Below are 22781 nucleotides of genomic sequence, written 5' to 3'. Positions count from 1 at the left end.
TGCTATCCAGACTTTCTCAGCAATATATTCCTTCCTTTGGGGACTCACAGGGGTAACTCCTCCCACGTACCACAGCAGTATGGGTTCATCTCAGTGATCTGTGGACACCTCCCTCTGAGCTAGTCACTCACAGCTCCCATCACCGTTACCAGAGAGAAACACTTCCAGAGTGTGATGAATCTGATTTATTTTGCCTGTCTATTTAAAGCTGAGATGATTCTTGTCCTAGAAATGCCTGTTTGTCTCCACTGGCTATGCAGGGTGACTAGCTCTCATGTAGGTGACAAAAGTCCTCTCACCTATGTGACAGCTTCACTAGCAACAGTGCTCACACTTAGCAAAATAAAACACAAAAATGTTAACTAAAAACAAACCTTGAACAGACTAATACATGCATATTTCAAGATACAGATCTTAACACAAGGCAAAAATACTCTTCTACTCTGTGCTTTCCGACCGGAGTTTCAGGAGTATGTAATTGCACAGGAGCAAGTGACATTTATGAACAGCAGCAAAATTTGTTTTGTGTTCTGTTTTCAGCAGTCTTCACTGGAGGAAATTTTTTAAAGGACTACAAAAAAAAGAGATTTTTCATAGTGTTCCCCCACAGGCAAAGTCTTTGTGATCCTGAAATAGCCAGAAATTAGCTCTAACTGTGAAGCATAAAAATTAACATGTCTCTATCAATATGTATTCACTAACTATTATAAGTTTGCAACACAAGTCTACAGATGACCCAACAGGGCAAAATGGGATAAAACAGAATGCCCCAATAAGATTAAATACAGGAAAATATTTTTCATAAGGCTGTATCCACAACCTTAAGCAGCCTAATGGAGACACTAATCCACAGTTGATCAGGTCACCTCCACCTCCTTTTGGCCTCATTTTGCTGAATCCTTAAAAGCCTTGTCCCATATTTTCCATGGAGCTGTTCCCTATTCCCTTTCAGCATTTGTAGTTACCACAGAAATAATGCATTTTCCTAGGTGGTCAACAAAAACTACAAAAGGATTCAGCTCCAGATGGATTATAAAATTGATGCCTTCCCCTCCACCTTGCAGGCATTAACCTTAGAAAGCTTTCTCAAGAAAGAGGAGGTTAGAATAGATGACAGAGAATATAGTGAAAATACCAATGTAATGTAAGCATAAATGCCATTAATAAATCACAGGCCCAGCACATAATTCCACATAGCAATTCCCAGAAAGATTGTCCTAATCGATAATAGATACATAACTCCTCTGAATTTGCTAATTCCTTTTTGAGCAGCATGAACCCACTCCCTAATTTCAAAGTGCCGTCCTCTAACTCTTTGTGCTATGTAAAGTACACATTTGAACATGCTGAATTCTCTAATTAGTCTATAAATACTTGACTTTTACCCACTGCTTTGATAATTGCTGGGGAAAGGCCAAAGCATTTATGGTCAATCAGATGAAGAGGAAAGGAATATGGCCCTTTCAGCGAGTAAAATGTAAGGCATTCTGTGGCAAAGCAGAAGCTATTAGCAGGATCAATATTTCTCCTAGTACCTTAATAAATCATTACATCAAAGAACAGTTGCAGGATGAAGAAAACCTCATTCTACCAACAAGGATGCTTCCAAATCAACAAATAAAACATCATTTAAATTACAAAGACCTAATTGGTGTACAAAGGCAAACGGCAAGCATAGAATACAGCCTCTGATGCTAGGCATGTAAACATTTTAAATCATTAGTGAAGGAAGAAAAGCAGAAAGACAAAGAAACAGCTATGCTAAGAGCTCTCCACGCATAATTTGCAAATTGGTAAATATTCATGAATCCACCACACCGTAGCTGACTGATGGCACCATGTTTGGTGTAGATATCGTAGGTGGCAGAAACAGAAGAGCGCCTGGAAAACAGGATGGCCTTTGATATCTTTATTATTGACTGTAAAAGAATCCCCTTGCTGCTATTTGCATTGAAGCTTTTTCCTCTTCCCCTCCTTGGCTAGCAGAGAATCAGCTAAGATTTGTAAACACTAGAATAAGAGAAGGGAAGAAATATTCTAATGGCTACTTTCAAGTAAGGGAACATCTCCTCTCATCAGACATTGCTTACAGCCATCATCACATGTACCCACAAAGCCCTCTTAGCCAGGTGACACAAATTAGACTTTTGAGCAAGAAAACCACAATCATGTCCTGCACAGTAGGTAACCCTCCTACACACAAACGTATGTATGTGTATATATATGTGTACAAATACATGACTGTGAGAAGAAGACAAGGTTCACAGTGTTGCAAACCTACCTGTTTCTATGGAGCACACTTCTGCACTGCTTGTGAGCAGCCACCAGCACCTTTTTTTTGGAAATGCTAACTCACAGCACTTCTGTTTTATCATGTGACCTTTTGATCTAATAGAGAAATTATGTAACCTAGTGGGGAAAGAGCCCTTAGAGTAACAACCCCATGGGTTCCACCAGGAGAAAAATGTAATATACTGCTGGAAGCAGCATTTAGGTTTATTCTTTTGTTTCAGTAATCTGGTTTTAGCTCTTTATTGAAGAAATATTACAGAAAAGCAAATGCTTCTCAGTTGTTCAATCACTACTTTTGATTCCTGTCACAGCTTAAAAAGCTTGTTCCTAATTTATTTGGAGGCAAAATTGTTGCCCTTGTGTAAAAGAATCATCTGCTGAAGGAATTTCATTGTGGAATTAAACGTGGGTACTCTGTGGTTCTCCAGTTCATATTTCATAAGCTTCTAATTCCATAGATGTGATACTTTAGAAGGTCAATTGTCATGTGTCTGGGAAGCTGAAAAGAAAGTCAACAATGCCAAACAGGAAGGAAGGAAGAAGCATCCTGTTGCTACATGGTATCTCCTCATGCCACTCCGAACAGCAAACACCTTACCCATCTATCAAAATTTTCTCGAAAAGCTGAGTTTTGGCAATAGACCTAACAAGGTTCTGGCCATCTGCATTTCCACCATATGACCAGCTCTTTCAGTTAAGTAAGTACGGACAGTGCCTAAACTTTTCATGCTCTGAACTCTCTGTAGAGATGTATTTATTTTCTCAAACTGTAATTTGTTCCAGAAAGAAAAACGGATCAGTCTCTCCATGAGTTAAGCGCCACAAATCAGTTTGTTGATCCTCCTGTTGTACAAAACATATCAATCCTGCTTTACAGAGCATAATATGCAAACTTTAATAGTAAGGAAACTGCTCTAGTTCATATACTTAACTGCCTACAGGCATCCCAAGAGTTCCTCCTCTCTTCCAGAGGAGATCAAGTATTCCTCATCTCATGCCTACTAACACACATCAACATAATTTCTCTGGTAGCATCCCAGGATTATTTCAAAAAGCAATTGGAAACACCCTTTTTGCCAGCATTCCAACGTATTACTTTTTGCTTGGCATGTATCAGCTTTGTGGACTGTAAACCTCTCAATGCAGGGACTACTCCTATTTGTTTATGTCCTTAGTAGCCTAAAGGCATTTTCAGCTTTATTCCTCAAATTATCAGCAGCTGAGGGGATCGTTGTGAGCACGACCCAAACTTCAGTGATCACATCCAACAGGATCATGGGGGCAAGGCTAATGAAGTCCGTGTGCCCTTTCAATTCTATTATCATAAAAGTCTTTCTTTTTCCAGTACAGTAAAAAGACAGACTAGCTCTTGAAATAAATAACCAAGAGTGATTGGGATGGCAGTACATGGATTCAGCAAAGATTCAGGATTTTCTTATTCTACTCAGTCTGAACAATTAATTAACAGCTTCCTTCTTTGTCATTAATTTTGTTGCCATAGTAGCCTCTGTAAGTGGTTTCTAACAAACAAGGAAGATTTATCTGTCACGCTCTAAATCGATCAGAAAATGAATGATTTCACATTCATTTTTGTTTGATAATGACAGGTAAAGCACAGTGAATCATTACAACAGTGTTTTCTGAAAAGTGTAAGGTGTCTGTTATCTTTAAAACCAATACTAAAGAATAGGCCCAGAGATTAAAAGTGAAGTGCCAGTTCTATGTAAACAAAATATTGTCTTCATTAAGAAATGACAATTTATAAATAATAAATAGAAAAAAAAAGTTTCTAGATTTTTTCAACTCCAATTAAACATATTTTGCTTAGATATAAAAACTTCCATGCACTATTTTTTGCTCCAAATTCACAGCTGGTGAGAAACCATGGAGAAGAACACTGTAAGAGAATTTTCTAAAAAACTGAGTTAAAATTAATGAGTTCAAACAAAGGAATTTTCTTCTACTTCACGTTGCTTGGATTGTAAAAAGAACAGCAGTCCACAAGGGAGAAAGCAGGGTGGGTAGGTACATGTCTGGAAACTAAATTCAGACTAAGTTCTGGCCATCATCATGTGCCAGGGGTTTGGACATGTTTAGAGAACTGCAGGCTGCAACCTGCAAATTGGATCAATATGTTTCTTGCCTGATAAATTCCAGGAGGGAGATAACGGGTGCATTATTGGAAAAGATTGTTGTTGCCTTTCTTCTAGAGGACAAGGTGACAGATTCTCTTAAAGCAGTAATGGCTCTTTGCTTCTTCACCAAACAATGCTTTGGAAAGGATTGTCATTTCAAATCTTGTCCTATCTATAACCTGTCTCAGCTGGAGTGGGGACCAGAGAGCAGTTGGCAACATAGTCAAATTACTCAGATTTTCTTGATTAAGAAGCTAGCAATAATCCCAAGGGCAAAATGCTCCAGTCACATCAGTCAAATCTTTCCATAAAAGAAAACAAAACAAACATGAAGGCAATGGGACTTATGTTCCTCATTATGCTTGTCGTTTTCCACAGCCAAGCCAAAGTGGCCTTGAACTTTTTTGTCATATTATTGATACCTAAAGAAATTGACTCAGCTACAGACCATAACACAGTTAAATCTTATTGAGATCAAATGTTTTTGTTCTTTATATCACCTCTTGGAATATCTAAAGTGAAAAATTTTGGTCATCTCCCATACTGAACAAGGAATATGATCAACAAAGTACTGGGGACATCATGCAGTCATGATGAAAGCTGAGATGCCACAAATACAGAATATCAAGACATCAAGAACATGCAAAATTTTCAATTTTCTAGTAAACACATTTCCATCAGTTTACAAATTAACTTTTTTTATTGTTCAATTTCTCTTCTGGGACCAGCTCCTATAAGCTACCAAACTGTGGAGACAAATGGTGCAGGAATAAGGGGACTAAGGAGCAGGGTATTGCCTCTGGTAACAGCTCTGCACTGAGGGATAAGAAGTTCTCAACGTTGGTGAGTAGCACAGGGCCTTGTTTCTGATCCGTTCCCCCCTCCACCACATTCCCCCAGCTGCCTCAGTTCAATCATTTGCCTGGCTGTACCCAAAACCATACCAGGGTTATTTAAAAAAAAAAACTTTTTTTAAAAATTGTTCTTTTAACAGGAATCATTTCTCAGTTCCCACTTACAAAGAATCTGCTGAGCCTTTAAGCTCTGCCAAAGGGAGGGCAGCCCCTGGTGATGAGTGTGGAAATGAGAGCTGAAAGGCAGTATGCTCCCAGATCAGATCTGTGTAATACATATCGAAATAATATAAAAATGCAGCCTAAGCCCAAAGAGCAAGTCTGATTCCCGTTCGCTGTGGTTATTTTTAACTGAACCTCTGCCTGTCCGTCTATTACACCCTTCCTGGCAGAACAGGGGCAGTAGCAAATCTGAACCCACTTTTGAGCCAGCATAAAAATTGGGAGAGAAGTCACAAGAGGTAATTTCATTACTGGAAGTTTAATGAAAACCAGCAGCTGGACGGCGAAGCTGCACAGAAATTGCTGCCTAGGGAGAGCGAGGCAGGCAGAGCAGCCAAGGGGAGCTGTGCCCGGGAGCAGCTGATGGGATGGGCAGGTGTGGGCAGCCCTGCCAGTTGGCACTGACACACCCTCACAGTACGGGCTGCCCCTCGCCCGTGGGGACCTGAGGAATAGCTGGGAAACTGAGGCAGGGGGACATAAATCCATTGAAGGAGGCTTCTTCTCTGCTCACAGAATACTCTGTTTCCAGGGCTCTGTGGTGCTCTAAATGTTCTGCAAAGTCTACCGTAGCACGGTGTGGGGGATGACACCAACCTGCTGCATGTTTGTTCTGTTCTGGGCTGGAGACAACTGGAAGCCACATAAACTCACCAGCAGTGCTGAGGCCAAGCTGACTGCACTGAGTCAGAGCTAATGAACACTGCCAATCATGGCAATTTATGAGTTTGTACTCAGCATCTTTCAAACTGTGCTACACAGCTTCTGGTTGGCTTGGAAAATGGACAGAGAGAACTCCTCCACTGTGTAGAGGTAAGCCCTTAGCCATAGGCCCATGGGCTCTCACTGAATCCTGACAGACTGAAATATTAACCAAATATTTCACTTTGGGGGAAATTCTGCAGAGTGGAGTACAAGTGGAGAACTAAGGAAGTGAGGAAAAGCCTCTGAATGAGCCAGAAGCTGCTAAGTTAAAACCCTCTACTTTGATTTAGGCCTCACTGCCCTAAGCACATCATGCAGTCAGTGGTGGGACTATCAGCAGTCAAGTGAATCTTCAGAATATGCAGTGAAACACCTCCAAAGAAACAAAATGCTGTCATAAAGCATATCCATGTTGACTTGTGGAGATTATTTACTACTTTAAGACCTTAAAATACTATATTGTATTTGGCTATCAAACATTGTCTTTATTTTTTTCCTGAAAGCCCATCCTGTGGCACTGCAAGTTACCTGCTGACTGCATGGCTCTTGACAGACACAAACTTCCTGGATAGAGATCCCAACTCACTTCAACCTACACACAGAGCTATGGAGGTGGAAAAATCAAAGATGCATTAATGGTGGAAGGTTTGCAGGAGTGACCATCACAGAATCTGGAGGCAAAGACCTCTAGCATTAAAGAGGAATTTTCCTGGAAGGATTATAGAAAGATCAGAGGTTCAAAATGCTTCATGCCCCAGAACAAGAGAACAACCAGATCTCTCCGTACATTTACACTTCATTGGGAACAGATAGGGCATTTGATTGATCTCACTCATGTGTGACAGACACAGGAGCCTGACAGGAGCTGATCTGCAGAACTTTGGCCAGGATTTCAGAAATATTGTTGAATAGCTCACACAATCCTAAAACAAACAAACAAACAAAAAACCAAAACAAACAAACAAAAAACCCACCAAAAAAACCATACCAAAAAAAAAACCACAAAAAGAAAGGAATACTGGGCAATGGCATAAGAACTCACTGCAGAATAAACTATGTCCTTAACCTGTTACTCTGTAATCATCTCTTCTCTCTTCTCCCCTTGTTTCCTTGTCACCTCAAAAGACTGAAAAACCTGGGTGAAGAGAGCAACACTCAGGATTTTTTCATGGACTGACAGGAATACAAAACATCATTATGAACTAAAGTGAATTAGTGGCCCCAAAATATTAAATAATGGCATTATGAAGCAATTAAGTCCCCTTTAAGCAAAACACATGATACCAGTCAATTTTACAAACAGGGTGTCCTACTTCAGTCAGCCCTCTCCTAGATTTAATACTTGACCTTTGTGTTCAAGATCCTTGGTCCCTCTGAAATGTTTTCTTTTATTCTCTTTAGTGCTGCTTCTTGTTTCAACCAGATCAGGTCAGGTTTTCCCTGAGACTGTAAGAATAGGGACATCTGAGTGCAATCTCTCAATATGTCATAACTACCTTCAACTGCTCTTGTAATTCTAGTGCCTCTATGAAGTCCCATATTATGAAAATTTCCCTTCATCTAATCTGTGCAACATTTTGTGTACTTTTGTTGGGGGCCGTAAAAGCAGGAAAATTTCCTAAGAAAACCACTAAGTGCAATAGTAAGAAACCACTATTAGCAAGAAGGAGAAGAGAGTTGGTTTGCCACACAGCAGGAGGAAAAGCTATTTGCAGGATCAGAGAGCCACAAAAGTGAACACTGAAGACAAAAGGAATGGAAATTCAGTTCATAATAGGAAAAAATTAGATTGGAAAGAACTGAGATAAGCTAATTTTTTTCAAATTGTCTAGGCCTTACAAATTTCACCCTAGAATACATATATCACTGACTGAGAAAATCTTAGCACTACTGGCAATTAACTTTGGGGGGTAAGGTCAGAAACAGTTAACTTAGCAAACACTCAGTGGGAAATAACCAAATAGGTTTCTCTTGCTATGCAAGATGTGAGGTTAGCCAGTAGATCATAAGCTTCAATAGTCATTGTCACATATGTATGAATATCACATTAGAAACATAAAGGAGAATGTTATCTACAATACACAAGAGGGAATTTTCCTTAATTACTTTGTTTTGGAAAGAGTTCATAACCATAACCTTAGGTGAAGTGTTGGATGCCACATTTTAAGGAGGATGTAACCGACTGACAGTGATTACTCTTAAAAACATGACAAAAAAATGAAGGAATAGTTTGTTGATTAATGCAAAGAAGGCAAAACATGACAAAACACACTGAAAATTTCAAATATGGTTGCAAGAACAAAGGGAATAACCTATTCCTCTTCACTGCAGATAGGAGAGAAGTAACTCCCAAGTTAAGAAAAGGAAAAAAGCATTTTTCTAATTGTAAGGAAAATTAGGCATTGGAGTGAATTGCTCAGAGAATCTCCATCAGTGGAAGCCCTCAGAAATGGGTCAGCTACAGTTCTAATGGGAAGTGTCAGTACAAGTGATACAGCTGCAGGACCCTCAAGCTAATTTCTAATTTTCTAGGATAGTTCTAGGAAAAAAACCTGTGGCTACTTAGATGAAGAACATTTCTTTTGTTTGTTCTAGGATATTTTGAGCAATAGTATGTTCCTTGGTTAATTTTTAATAGTGTTCTGAAGGCCCAGAGTTAAAGAGTAGCTTGACCCAAGATATTATTTCATCTTTCTACTTTCATTTTTGCTGTTTGAGCAAAGTTGGTCAAGATTCCTCAGATTCTTGTAACACTTCTTGAACTCAATATTCAGTGGTCTTTTGGGGTTTTTTTCTGAATGTGGAATCAATGATATTAAGTAGGAACAGATTCTTTCCTGAATGGTTGCCTACTGCCATTTTTAGGTCATTTCTTCCATATAGTCAATTAAAGCAGACATGGTTTCCTTTAAGTTTTGCATTTTGATTCTGGTTAGTTTTTTTACTTGTGGCATCTAGTAATCACTTCCTCTGTATTTTCCCTTTTCTGAAGGGATTATTGAGCCTAGAATTGAGTCATTCTGGAGCAGTACACCTTGGGATTCTCAATCCCAGAAGTGCTGTATGTGCTACACATCAGCCTAGAGAGAAGGCTGGAACTTTACCAAAATCAAGACTTTGCCTTAGTATTACTAATGATACTTATTTGACTCTGCTCAGCTTTGAGTTCTAAAGATGAACAAAGCTTGGTCCTAAATTAAGCTGGTGTTGAAGAGTTTTTACAAGGCTGACAAAAAGGAACTGAATACTTTTCACAGGCAGATTCTAATGCTGATAACATTGTGAATATATTAACTGAAGGATCAAACTCACCATCATTCAGAAATTATGTGCCCATTAGGACTAGGGTAGTGACATCCCCCTGCACTCAGCAATGTTGAGGCCACACCTCAAGGGCTGTGTTCAGTTCTGGACCCATCAAGAGCTGTCCAGAGAAGAGCAAGGAAGATGGTGAAGGTTCTAGAGCACAAGTCTTGTGAGGAGTAGCTGAGGGACCTGGGGTTATTCAGCCTGGAGGAGGCTCAGGGAGATCTTATTGCTCTCTGCAACTGTCTAAAGGGAGGTTTCTCTGGGGTGGGGTCAACCTCTTCTCCCAAATAACAAGTGACAGGACAAGAGGAAATGGCCTCAAGTTGCACCCGGGGAGGTTTAGCTTAGATATTAGAGGAAATTTCTTCATTAGAAGAGTTGTAAAATATTGGAATTTTACAATTCCAATAAACTGTTGGAGTTGCCCAGGGAAAACAGGGGAGTTATGATCCCTGGAGGTACTTAAAAGATGTGTAGATGTGGCACTTAGGGACATGATTTAGTGGTGGACTCAGCAGCGCTGGGGTAAGGTTGGAGATGATCTTAAAGGTCTTTTTCAACCTAAATGATTCTGAGATTGTATGATTTGCTCTCATGTAAACTAATTCAAAAAATCCTTTAATGTTTACTCTTTGAACAAGTAGCCTTTTTCATATTTAGCTAAAAAGCAAGAGAAATGTTCATTTTGGTTGGTGCTTGGCCATATGAACAATCTTTGTTTTTTGAGTACTATCTCTTCAAATTTCACTGCTGTTTCTGGAGACTTGAACAGTGGTGACAGCATATTTCTCCTCTCAGCTGGAGAAGATGTTTTAACTGCCTTTCAGAAGTGAAATCAATTCATGTCTTTCTGTATATGGCAACAGACTCTCACTGGAGCTGTAGCCTATGACTTTTATCTTATTGTGACACCTGCTTCGGTCAAGGGGATTACTCCTCCTGGAAGGTGTCAATACTGATGGTGTTCAGTTGAACAGCTGTCCTCCCTCTTCTATTATTATTATTATTCATGATGTGTGATTGATTCTTCTGAGGGCCTTAGGGATAAAAACCTTAGCAGTTCTTTGCTGTCTTTCTTTTAGAGGGACCTAATGGACAATTATTGTTTCTGAATTGCGCTACGGCCACCATTTCCCCTCATCTATTGTTCAGCTATCTCTGTGCAGGCAGAATGTGGGCAATGAAAAGGTGCAAGATGTGCCATTATCCATATGCTGAGAGCCATCAGTTGCTCACTTAGTGCTTCTCCAACAGTGTCATTCATTACCCAGTATCACACTGAGAGAGCTTAACTGATGGAAGAGAGAGAAGGCACTAGCAGTGACTCCACTTACACACAGCTGAGGCATAATATGGATTGGAGTCATTTTGCTGAGGGTGTAGCTCCATAATAATTATTGAACTTTTAAATTCTGGGCTTATTTTACATAATTTGTATTATCTGAAAGTCATATTGACTATGTTCAGCTTCTTAATGCTGGCACTTGTATCAAGAATTTAGCAACACATGGAAGGTGAAGAGAAGGAGAAGTATTTTAAATGGAACCTATAAGATCTGCAATTGCTTATTCCAAAAAAATGGATTAACAACTTAAATCAACTACAATGTAAAGTAATTTTCCCTTCTAATATTTGAAAGATTACCATAAAGAAAGTTACATTCAACTGTTTTCTAACTTCACTATAAATAAAACACCAAAATGCTCCCTATGGAGCAAATAGACCATAACATGGATTTTAAAAATAGCCAAGTATTGTGTAGGTCTGGAAAAGGCTACATGGAGTGGCACTGAAAAATTCCTCACTGGAAGATTAGACAAACATCCCTCTGATTATCTAGACAACTCTTGCTGGTAGTGAAGGCAAATGAGCCAAATTACCTTTGGTGTCCCTAAGGTGTTCTTGACCACGGACAGTAAAGGTATCCCTTCTTTTTATGTTTTGCCTCAGGAATTAAGATCAGCAAAGATTATCATCAAAGTGCCACTTTGAAGCAGAAGATGATGGCACCACAGTGAGGCAAGTAAAGACCCTTACTCCTAATCTGAGCCTATGAAAACTTTGCTTAGTTTGCAGGAGTCTCTCAACTGGTTTTCCATTCTTCTGGGAAGCAGCTATCATTAAACAACAGGGAAGTATTTAAGGATGTTTCTGCATTGTTCCTCCAGCAGAGGAGGTACTTGCAACCATTCCTAGAAATACCTTGAAAAGAACTCAAAACATAAAATCCAGCAGAAAGTTAATCTGCTGTCTGGGTTGGATGCTGGTTTGCTTTCCCTGCATGCATACAAATTTCAGTCTCTTGCTGTTCCTCTGGCCACAGCTCTTACTCAGGTGAGCACACTGCCATTCTAGATTTGCTCATAATAGCTTGTTCTGTGGCTCGCTGCGGGCAACAAAAAATCAGAGCTGGATGGTAACAGACACTCTGAGCCACTATTCAAAAATGAAAATAACAATTACATATAAAATCATTGAATTGTTGAGGTTGGAAAAGGCCTCCAAGACCATCAAGTCCAACTGTTAGCCCAGCATGGCCACATTCCCCACCATGTCCCTAAGTACCACATGCCCATGTTTCTGGACACTTCCAGGAATGGTCACTCCTCTACCTCCCTGGACAGCCTGTTCCAGTGCTGTTCTAATCCTTTCCATGAAGAAATTTTTCTTAATATCCAATTTAAACCTTCCCTAGTGCAACTTGAGGATTTTTCCTCTCGCCCCACTGCTTGCTATATGGGAGAAGAGACAAACTCCCACCTCACTTTACCCTCCTTACAGGCAGTTGTAGAGAGTGATAAGGTCTCCCCCAAGCTTCCTTTTTTTCAAACACCCCCAGCTGCCCGAGTCATGCCTTACAAGACTTGTGCTCAAGTCCTTGCACCAGCTCATTGTGTTTGTAATTAGTTTGCACATAAGACTCAGGATCTGGACACAAGAGTCTTTACAAAATCACAGTCTTTACAAAATCACAGTCTTGTTTGGATTTCTGTTCTAATAAAATACAATTCTGCCTCAATGGCAGCTTTCACTTCCCCCACCTTCCCATTTTATCTTCCTTCAAGCATCTAGCTTACAGATTTTCTCCAGCTACCAAACTATTTTGTTTCCATCTTTTCAATAATTCAAATATTCAAATTCAAGTATGAAAAATATATCAAATGCACACATGGCATTTTTCCAGGCAGTAACATCCCCTTTCCTTCCTGTCTCTTTGTAGCCAGGTAATTTACATATAAGATGCACAAAGATAACCGTGCTCCTTCACAGTCCTGGTTTGTGCACTTGCTCCCTCTGCATTCTCATTGCAACCCTCCATTGGAGCCTCTGGTGGGACAGCTCTGAGCCCAGAGCAAAGCCTGGTGGCACAGAGAGTTTGGCCTTTCTAGCCTTTCTGCGTTTCTATCCAGTGCAGCAGCAGGTCTATGTGCAGCCCCGGTATGGACATCAGAGGTATAGCTGCCATGATTACAGCTACGGTAAGAAGTGTCCTCCCTAGACTATTCCTCTCCCTTCTCCCTTTCCATCCTGTGTTTTTTGACAGATTTGTGTTTTGCCAGTCGTGAATTCTTCACTTGAGAAGCAGCAAGACAACAGAGCAGTGCTGCCCCCAGCAAGTTCCCCAGGAGCCAGCCCATGCTGACCGTGGGCCCAGGAGGTTGTAATAGGAGGACAGGGCAGAGGAGCCCAGCCCCAGGAGTCAGAGCCTCCTCATCCCATGTGGTGACTGGCCATGAACTGTTTTCACAACTTCTGTTTATCTCTGCTCCCTGTAAAACCAAACCATACTTGTTTCACCACAGGAGTGTCAAGGGCAAAGATCTGAGGACACCCCAAGAGGTATTTAGTGACCCCAACAGAAAACTTTAGAAACTCAAGCAATACATTAATAAAATTCCAACAAAGCAAGAACAAGTAATAAAGATCTCAGGAAAAAAGAGGTCTCTCTGGAGAATGAATTGAGGGATCTTATGCAGGAAATAAACAAGAGATTAAGAAAACAAGAGGAGGAGATACTTACAAATGACAAAAAATTGCATTTTTTGAAATTTGCAGTGAAAGACATGGGATAAATGGAAATAGCTGACCCAGATTAAACTAATTATTTAGCTAGATCACTGTTCTGCTTCCATTCAACATCAACATCAGATGCTTCAGAGAAGTGGTACAAGAGATACCCACACAGCTGGAGAAGAAGCTTCACCCAGACCCCAGGCTGAGGAACAGTGAGTTCAGCCTTCTGCCACTGCTGTGTAACCACTGTTGTAACTTCTTTATAAAGGTAAAATATGAAAAATATATCTGTGATGGCATTCCTATTACTGTTAATATCTATTTCTGGCACTACCTTTTGATAACACCTTGGGGCAATACTTTCCAAGGGGAAATTACACTTCCTATGTCCTTTTACGTAGAACAGTCTTGCCTTTTAATTTAATTGGTTTTCCTTTGCTTCTGCATTCTAATGAAGGTACAGCGCATCATTCCCCAACTACTTTATGTTTCTTAATATACATGCATCTAACATGTACATATATCAAATGAGTATCATATTTATCCTCTTTTTAAATGGCACAATACTAACTTGTATGTACATCACAAATTTCCAAGAACTAGATTGCTGAATAAGGAAACTTTCAAAATGTGTTTTAGACAAATGACTTGCCTAAAAATTCTCCCCATGGCAGCTGTTGATTGCAGTTGTATCACATTATTAAGACACAGGCCCAACCTCGCTTTGTTTTGGCAATTTTAGCAGTAACCTTTGGAAGCCTTAGGTGAGGCGTGATTCAAACAACAATCATAGACAGGTCTGGAAAGGAAGATTTTATGAAGCTGCTGTTACTACTAGTAAAGTACTAGCAAATGCCAACTGCAACTAGATTTCTCCCTTACCCAAATGTCTTCCAGTGTTTTGCACTTCTTTCTCCCCACCCCCTGTCTAAGAAAACCACAAATTTTGCCTGAAGGGGTATCATCATTAAAGAAAGAAGCAGTGCAGTCAAAGCCTTAGGATGACACAGATCATTCAACAGTTGTTCAATTACAGTGAAAAGCTACTTATTTTTGAACACAGAGCTTTCACTCAACACAGGCCCAAGGCAGCATTATCAGATTTGTATCTGCAGTATCTCAACCAGTCTGATGCAGGGCTTTCACTCATTACAGAAGCTGTGCCCTTGTGTGAGGTTTACATCTAGGTTCAAAGAGTTTCTAAAGTGTCTTGGAGCTGTGTTGGCTTTAAAAGGTATTATCATAATAATTTCCAAGAATGAATTAAAAGTTGTTTTGGATACCTCTCATCTCCTAAATCCATCTGATTTTGTTTAAGGTTTACAGGCTACTTTCCCTGCAGAATTCCTACAGACTAATAAAACAGTATGTGACTACAGAGTCAACATGGAAAACAGTAACACCCAAAGCACGCCAAGGTAAACCAAGCAAATGAAATACAGTATATTCAAAAATGAACATTTCTGAAAACTATTATTTAGGGCATACAATTCCTACAGACCCCAAGTGTGACCGATAGCAGGGTATGACCACCTAGATGGAAAGTTGATTCCCATAGGTTTTTCTTGGCAGATTTCTATTAAAATGCTGTTTAGTACTAGATGTGAAAGCAGTAAGAAATACAATTTTTCTCTGTTATACAGCTGCATAGAAAAACATATTGAAATGCAGGAGAGTGTTTTCTACCCTCTAAATCAGAGTGATTGCTGGCCACACTATCATTTCAGCTGACAAGGACATAGCATTAGCCACAGGCTTCTCACCACTTCGTGCCATGCTGACACTACAGGAGTCAGGCCATTATTATTATGCTCTTTTTACAGTCTCTTAAATATAAACTTTTTTTTTCCATTTTTGTAAGCTTTCCATGAACCTGAGCTCCTCCTGACCCAAAAGCCTCAGTAATTCTGCTGATCGTCTGCTAAGTGTGCTTCTGAAAATATCCACAGCTGTAACCGTGGTCAGCTGCTCACATATGAGCAACCTGGATGGAAGCAATCGATTTCAGGGCCTTTTAGGGTAATGCAGCTCCAAAACATACTGAAAGGCAGAGCAGTGAGAAGAAAATGACATACAGGTCCAATTCCTTTCTGCAGTTCAACTGTATAAACTGCAATCATTCATTTCGAAGGAAAAACGAATGGGTTACTCCACATCTGTACAACAGTAACAGAATAGAGTTATGTCCTAAGCATCTGGTGAGAAACAAAATGAATTTTTCACAACATTTTCTCTAGCATAAAGTTAGATTTGGCTTGCAGGCATTAAAGACAAAAAAAATAACAAGTCAGCATAGGGGTCTACATGCTGAAATACTGTCCTGGTTCCAGCTAGGGCAAGGTTAGTTTTTGCAGTGGCCAGGATGGGGAATGGCTAGGACCCAGAGGTTATCCTGTACCACCTCAGGTCATCTTCCAAGGACAGGGGGAAGGGCTTGCTTCTGGACTGGGGTGGCATGGCAGAGGGAGTGGCTGTGCATTGTCAGAGGTTTCCATGGGGTCAGCAAGAAGATTTCTTTCTCTTACACGCTCTATCATTAGTATTGTTGCTGTTACTGTTCGTTTTCTTACTGCATTGCTGTTTCTAGTAAATTGTTCTTATCTCAGTTTGTGATCTTTATCTTTTGTGCCTCCCATTCTCCTCACCACTCCATCATAGAGGAGAGGAAGGAGGAGGGAAGGAGGGAATGAGGCAGGGAGAGAGCAGGGGAGTGAGCAACATACAGCTTGGAGTGGTTTCAGTGGGAACACTAAACTGGAGAATACCATTCCTAAACCATGACAAATAGTCAGAACACAATACATTTTACAGACCTGTACACAGGAAGGTAACTTCTCAGTGGCCCCATCACAGTATTTCCAAACTTCCAAATTTCAAACTCTACAAATTCTCATGGCCAATCCTGCAAAAATTGGAAAGTAAAGTTAAAACTAGGAAGTTCCCAAAGGAAAAGCAATTAAAATCAGCTCTCTCCTTGGATATACAATGCTAAAAGTCAGAGTAGAATTGGTTTAGAGGATATTAAACATTTTACACTACAGGAGCAGCTAGATCATAACAATTACACAAATATAGCAAAGTCCAAGTTAAATAAAATGCAAAGTGGTAAGTTGCTGTTAAAGATATGTTTCAGGGTAAAAATTCAATGCATATATGGAACTGGAGTAGAAGAAAGAGAGAATACTGCACCAATTTATATTCCCTTTGAACTGTCTGTAATACAGACCATAAAGTGCATTTTCAAACATATAGCATATCACAGAACTAGACAATCATTTCTAGCCATGGCACTTCTAGGCTTTTTGGAAAGGAGAGCAGAAATAGTCTAATGGAACTGTGCTGTGTGACAAAGCATCTATTGGTGGGTTCTGCCCAACATCAATAAACAATTGTTTTTCTTTAAATGAAGAAAAGAATTTCAGCAGTAAACAAATGCTTCACATCTTGCATGAATACTTCAACAGAATCAAAGCAAACCTGTCTCTTCACACCTCCTGGAAGTGTTATTCCTAGTCAAAATACAAGTCATAGCCTGAGATCAGTTTTCAATCACGACAACCATAACGCCGTGATAATAAGGGATGGTGACACACAAGACACTAAAGCTTCCTGTGATACTCCCCCCTGGAATCCATGCTCATTATTGTAAGGATAATTATCTGGGTATCCCTGAGACCAATTTTGCACTTTTTGTATAAATATGACCCCTTGCATAAGACATGAAATTTAAAATCATCTCCTTCACGGATATCATTGAGTCATTCCATTACCTCTGGGACAGATATGAATTATGCATTCTTCGATTCTCTTTAAAATTTAGATGCACAAGGGGGCACGGAAAAATCTAAATGGTACTAAAAATATAAAGCATTCAAGAAAGAAACAATAACTTGCATGCTACTAAGTGCTGCAGTGCTCTGAAGGCTCCCTGCCTGGTCAAGAAAAGCACATAAAGCACTGAAAGGCAACAGCAGGCCCCCATGCTAATGGCTGCTAGTGACAAGGGCTCACTGAATGTCACTGCTTCACACACTGTGTACTGTTCATTTCTCTTATCTGTGTGACCTCTCTTTTGAAATGACTGATGAAACTCGCCTGAATTAGCATCTTTGCTTCTGGGCATTTGCCACCTAGGAGGCATTTAGTAAAATCTCTATTAAATACAAAAAAAAAGCATGGGGGAAAAAAGATCATAATCTTAACAAAAAAATAATCACTATGTCTGTTAAAGAATAGTCTGTGTGTAATGCAAAAGGACTACTTCTCTGAAGCCTCCTTGTTAGGTTATTTTTCTACCTTGACACCCTTTAGGAGTACTGGCTTGTCACAATACATGCATTCACACTGCATACTTGGCTAACATTTTCATAATTGGTGTGAATAAAAAGAAATAGCTGTTACTGCAAGAAAAAAAAAAGAAATGCCTCTGTTCTGATGCCCTGCTGCTATGATGACCTATTTCACACTAGCATCTGCTCTCTTCTCATGAACCACTCCAGATGTAAGCTGGCAAAACAGCACTGCAAGTATGTTACCCAGATGTCCACCGAGTGCTGCAGATGTTTTCTTCCATGCTTCACATTTAATGCGTGCCTGATTAATTTTTTCATTATTATCTCAGCTACTTGGCCCACAGAATTTCCTACAAAGTTTGCAGAATCCAGGATCTAATTTGCAGCCACAAGGAGCAGCTCCCTTTGTGTAAACAGGTTCATTAATGTCTGGAATAACCAGTCGACAGAGCCTTGGTCTGAATTGCCAAAAGAAATGCAAACTTCAGTAATCTATTATGTCTTGATAATATTTGCCTGAAGATTTAACACAATGTTCATTTCAATTCAAAATTACAGATGTTTGCAATATTCAGATGCATCAGTCTGACCAAAAATATTATGCCCGTTCTCTGCCTCAAGCCCTTGACCTGAATGAGGTTAGTGACAGGGATATGAATGACTTGAGTGGAAAATGAAACACAAAAGTAGTTTTATCGTGAGGAACAATATTTCTTCTGTCACTAAACCATTTTTTCCCCCTCAAAATTACAGAGTAGACTGCAAATCTTCAAGGCTAGCAGTCACGACGACAGTCTAAGTGCCATTTAAAAGAATAATAATTTATGAGGCGCCTTGGTAGAATAGCAAAGGTCACAGAGTAAACTCCCCAGGGAGGACAGGATGACAAAGGTTACAAAGATGACTAAAGACTCGCCTACAGAAAGGAATTTTCTTGGGAGGAAGATGTTGTCTTGCAACAGTTTCATCCTACCTAACACAGTTCTTCATCCAAATGAGCAGTTCACCTTTAAGTTAGCTAAAAGGCGTAGCTTGCAAAATGTGCTTCTGAAATTTGTAGATTAGCAGCTTGGCCTTGTACCCACTGAAGTGCTGGCAGAGGGAGGACACTGTGGGTCTGTCCCACAGGGCACAAGGGGGATGCCTTGGTGTGATCTCACACAGGACATCAAGATTGAAAAAATCTCTGGAGTCCTTGCAAGACAGTCCCCAAATAAATTCTACTTTTGTGGCAACCAAAGTACCATCTGCAGACCTCCAACAGGCCACCACAGACTGGCACAATTTCTCTCAGAAGCAGCGTGAGGAGTTGGTAGGTAAGGAGTCTAAGACACACAGTTGACACACTGCTCCTGCACAGTTGTAAATATGCACACAAGCCATCATTCTACCAAGCAGTTTGGGCAGCTTTTCCTTGCCACAGCTATAGCATTCCCCTTCCTCAGATGCTGCAAGTATAGAAAAAAAGGCAAGCATGAAGAAAAGCAGGAACAACACTTTTTGGCACAGCTCCACTTTCTGCCAAAACATCTCTGGGCTCATAAAATACACATGAACTGGTGAGAGAAGCTGATGCTGCAAACCTGGGAGTAACCAGCGGTGTCTACAAAACATCAGAGTGATAAAAAATAGCTTAACCTGAAGCCAGCATGCAACAAAAGACAGCTCATCTCTTCAGAAATGTGTGGCCATAAACATTTTGAAAACTGACAGTTTCCAACTGCTCACGATCAGCTGTGGGAAGCTTCTGCAGCTGAATCGATGGCTGGCACTTGTGGAGGGGTCTGGCCCAGCTCTGAAGGGTACAGATGTAACAGGTGCTGGTAAAGAAGAGGTTATTGACTGCTTTGAGTATAAGAGAATATATCTAATTTCTGTAGGATAACTATGAGAGCCCATCTTGCTGGTATATGACCTCCATGCTAGGCCTCCCAGTCCATAAAGAGGTACCTGAGAAGCAAATAATCATGGAGTCAAATTATCTGAGGAGTGTTTGAGGATGCTTACCCATTTTCTATGACAAAATCAGGCAATTTTCTAAAGGGGGTGAATGCCACAGACATTCAGAGTATCTTCAATCCCTTCCTCCAGCAATCCCTGGTCCATCACAACAGACCACAAAGTCTTTGGCTGGCTGTTCAGATCACAGAACATTTTTACAGACCCATAACTGCACGCTGATGACAGCAGAGTGTGCCTTTGGGAGAGGGAAGGGCAAAAGGCAAGTGGAAGGTGGGATGCAGCTGAGCAAGACTTCAATTGAAACATCATCTTTTATCCTGCACGTCACCTGCAGGAAGGAGGGAATGTCACAGACATGTTGCAAACACATCAAAGAGCTCAGGCAATTCCCACTCCTGAATGACAAATCCACTGGGCATGCTGCCAGGCAGCCCTCCTGAACCTGCCCAAGGAAGGGAACCAGCACTTCCACCCTAAGATTTGCCTCATGCTTAGAGCCGCTTACTCCGGCGCAGAACCTCGCCCTCAGTGCTGAGCCTTGGTGGGCTCAGCTCAGCTCTCCTGTGTTGGTTTTGTATGCCTTGTCTTCCTTTATTAATTTTAAATAGAATGGAGGGATGTAAATTCACCATTGGGGATATGTCAGTGTTTGCTCAACATGCTCCATATACCTTTATTAATTTTGTATTGAATGGTGGATGTGATTTCACTCCAGGGGGAAATCAGGGGTAGCAAAAGGTCTTTCCCACAGCAGGGCAGCAGTGGGGAAGGGGAGGCAATTTCTCTGTGGGTTTATTTGAGTGATTTATGTGCTTCCATGGGTTTCTAAAGCTGAAGAATTTTGAGCTTTCATGAACAGGCATTTTCAGTGCCATGACCCACTGGTCTAAAGATGTTTATTAGCTTAATGTAGCATTTCTTATTCAAGTTTTACTGCTTAGAGTACATTTTAAAAGCAGCAGATGATGCCTTCTTGTAGTGCAAGAACAGTATGTAAAGAGGGAAATTTAGAAGATTTCAAAATTGAGACCTATTTCCAAATAAGACTTATTCTTTAATGGTACAAATGCATGAACGGCATATGAACTGCAAAAGGGTTGTTATTTGACACAGGTTTACAAGGTTTAACTCTTGGCTATAAAGTTTAATTCTTGGCTCGCTGCAAAAATTGCCTGTATCTGTGAGAACAGCTTGGCAGCCTGTCATTTCCAACAGTGCAATTCCCAGCCCCCAAACAAGCCAACACTTGGCTTGGAGCATGCAGGGATACTCAATGTCCTGGACTGATGGAAATGTTGCGAAGTCACTTACTTGTAGACAACTCTTTGCTATCAACTTCCAATTCACACAGTATGATTACACTCCAGCACATCCCTTTGTTTAGACTCTTTCTCCCAGAATATCTCAATTCACCAGTATCACAACGATGAAGGGGATGTTCCCTTTTCGGTCTGTCCTACTTGCTTTTCAATAAAAAGTTTTCAGAGGGGAAAAACAAACCAAATCAACAACGCCTCATGCCTCCTTTAGTTTCCAGAGGTTCCTAGGTTGCATCTTCTCCATACTTAGCTTTGCAAAATGCAATAAATAATGAACAGCAGTGTCCTGAAGGATGTGGCCATTTCATAAATGACAGTCAAAAAGCACAGAAGCAACAGGTGCTGTTTACTGTTCAGTTCTTCACTGCAACAAATTTCACCCTCACTTCATCATGTATTTTCTCACTCACATTTCTGCAATGCAGGTACAGAGGCTGCTCCACTTTTCTAACCCTCTGAGAATGACAGGTGTCTTTGCTGACTATCTGAGCACAAAGTCTGTGACTTTGTACCTCATCTCCAGCTCCACCAGCACTCAAAGAGTGAAACCCAGCCCCACGTTTACTGCACAGGGCAATTCAGATGGTGATTCCTCTGTACTGTGGAGGTCTCTGTGACTCCTCAGTCCAGGGACCTGTTGTGGGATGGTGGCCATGGCGTGAAGCTGTCAGTGTACAGCAATTTGGGGAACGTTTGCTGTGTAAGGAAGATGAATATTCTAATGTAAAGACTAATGCTTCTGTTTGCCCTTCCCTAGGCAGCTGTGACATGGAGAAAAGCTGACCAGACAGCAAAAGACCTGTTTCACTGATCAGAAGATGCCACAGCAAAATTTATACTTCTAAAGACTTACTAGGATTTATGCTCCTGAACAATGCCTACCTGAGACTGCTTCTCTAACAAACTTCAAATGGTGAACTGAATTAATAATTTGCTTGAGCAAAACATAATACATGCTTGAAAACTGAATTAAAGACTAGCTGGCTTTCCCTGCACATGCACAAGTGATTCTTTTCCTAAACTGGTGCAGGTGGCACACAAACTCCTTGTGTGACTGACAGCAAGGGCAGAAAGTTTCTGCACCGAAAAGCTCAGTTCCCATTTTGAGCACCAGAAAGAGCAGAACTGCTTCGTTTGAAAAATGAGCGACAGAAACAGGAGAGAAAGGGAATAGAGGAGTGCAGCTGGCTGTCATGGGCTCTCTAGGTCAGCACTTTTATACCTGCTGAACACAGCTGGATTTCCAACACATGGGAGGGAAAGAGGAAGGGCAGGATTTGAAAACTGGCTCACATCCATCCAAGATGATACCATGCAATCCAGAGAAAAAGTAATAAATACCAGGTACGTGTCACAGCACACAATGCTAACAGCCTTTAATAATGGCTAATGCAATGATACTCACCAGCCTCCTTGCTGTGCTGCCAGCAGCCTGAGTGTTACCAAGGACTGAAGGCAGGCAGGCATTGAGGCAGGGAGCAAAGGAAGACATGCAGCCCTGCCTAACTGTGAGCCTTTTGCTCAGGATCCTGCTTACTGACCTCATGTAGGAGTACAGGAGTCAGTCAGTGCTCCACATCACTTGCCTATTAGCTGTGTCCTCACCCTGGTTTCAGCTAGGGCAGGGTTAATTTTCTTCCTAGTAGCTGGTACAGTGCTGTGTTTTGGATGTAGTAT

General features: G+C 40.7%; 1 protein-coding gene across 7 annotated transcripts in view; it reads right to left on the bottom strand.

The window, feature by feature from the left end:
* The window catches only part of ENOX1 (ecto-NOX disulfide-thiol exchanger 1), a 352587-nt gene that overhangs the window by 224313 nt on the left and 105493 nt on the right, over positions 1-22781 (bottom strand). For all 7 annotated transcript variants that reach the window (XM_074535464.1, XM_074535457.1, XM_074535456.1 and 4 more), the window contains exon 3: positions 16345-16433. The gene's annotated coding sequence lies outside the window, so the exon portion shown is untranslated. The remainder of the gene's footprint in view (positions 1-16344; positions 16434-22781) is intronic.

Source organism: Zonotrichia albicollis, chromosome 2, assembly GCF_047830755.1.
Source record: "Zonotrichia albicollis isolate bZonAlb1 chromosome 2, bZonAlb1.hap1, whole genome shotgun sequence".
NCBI classification, from domain to species: Eukaryota; Metazoa; Chordata; class Aves; order Passeriformes; family Passerellidae; genus Zonotrichia; species Zonotrichia albicollis.
This window is presented reverse-complemented; position numbering and strand designations above follow the sequence as displayed.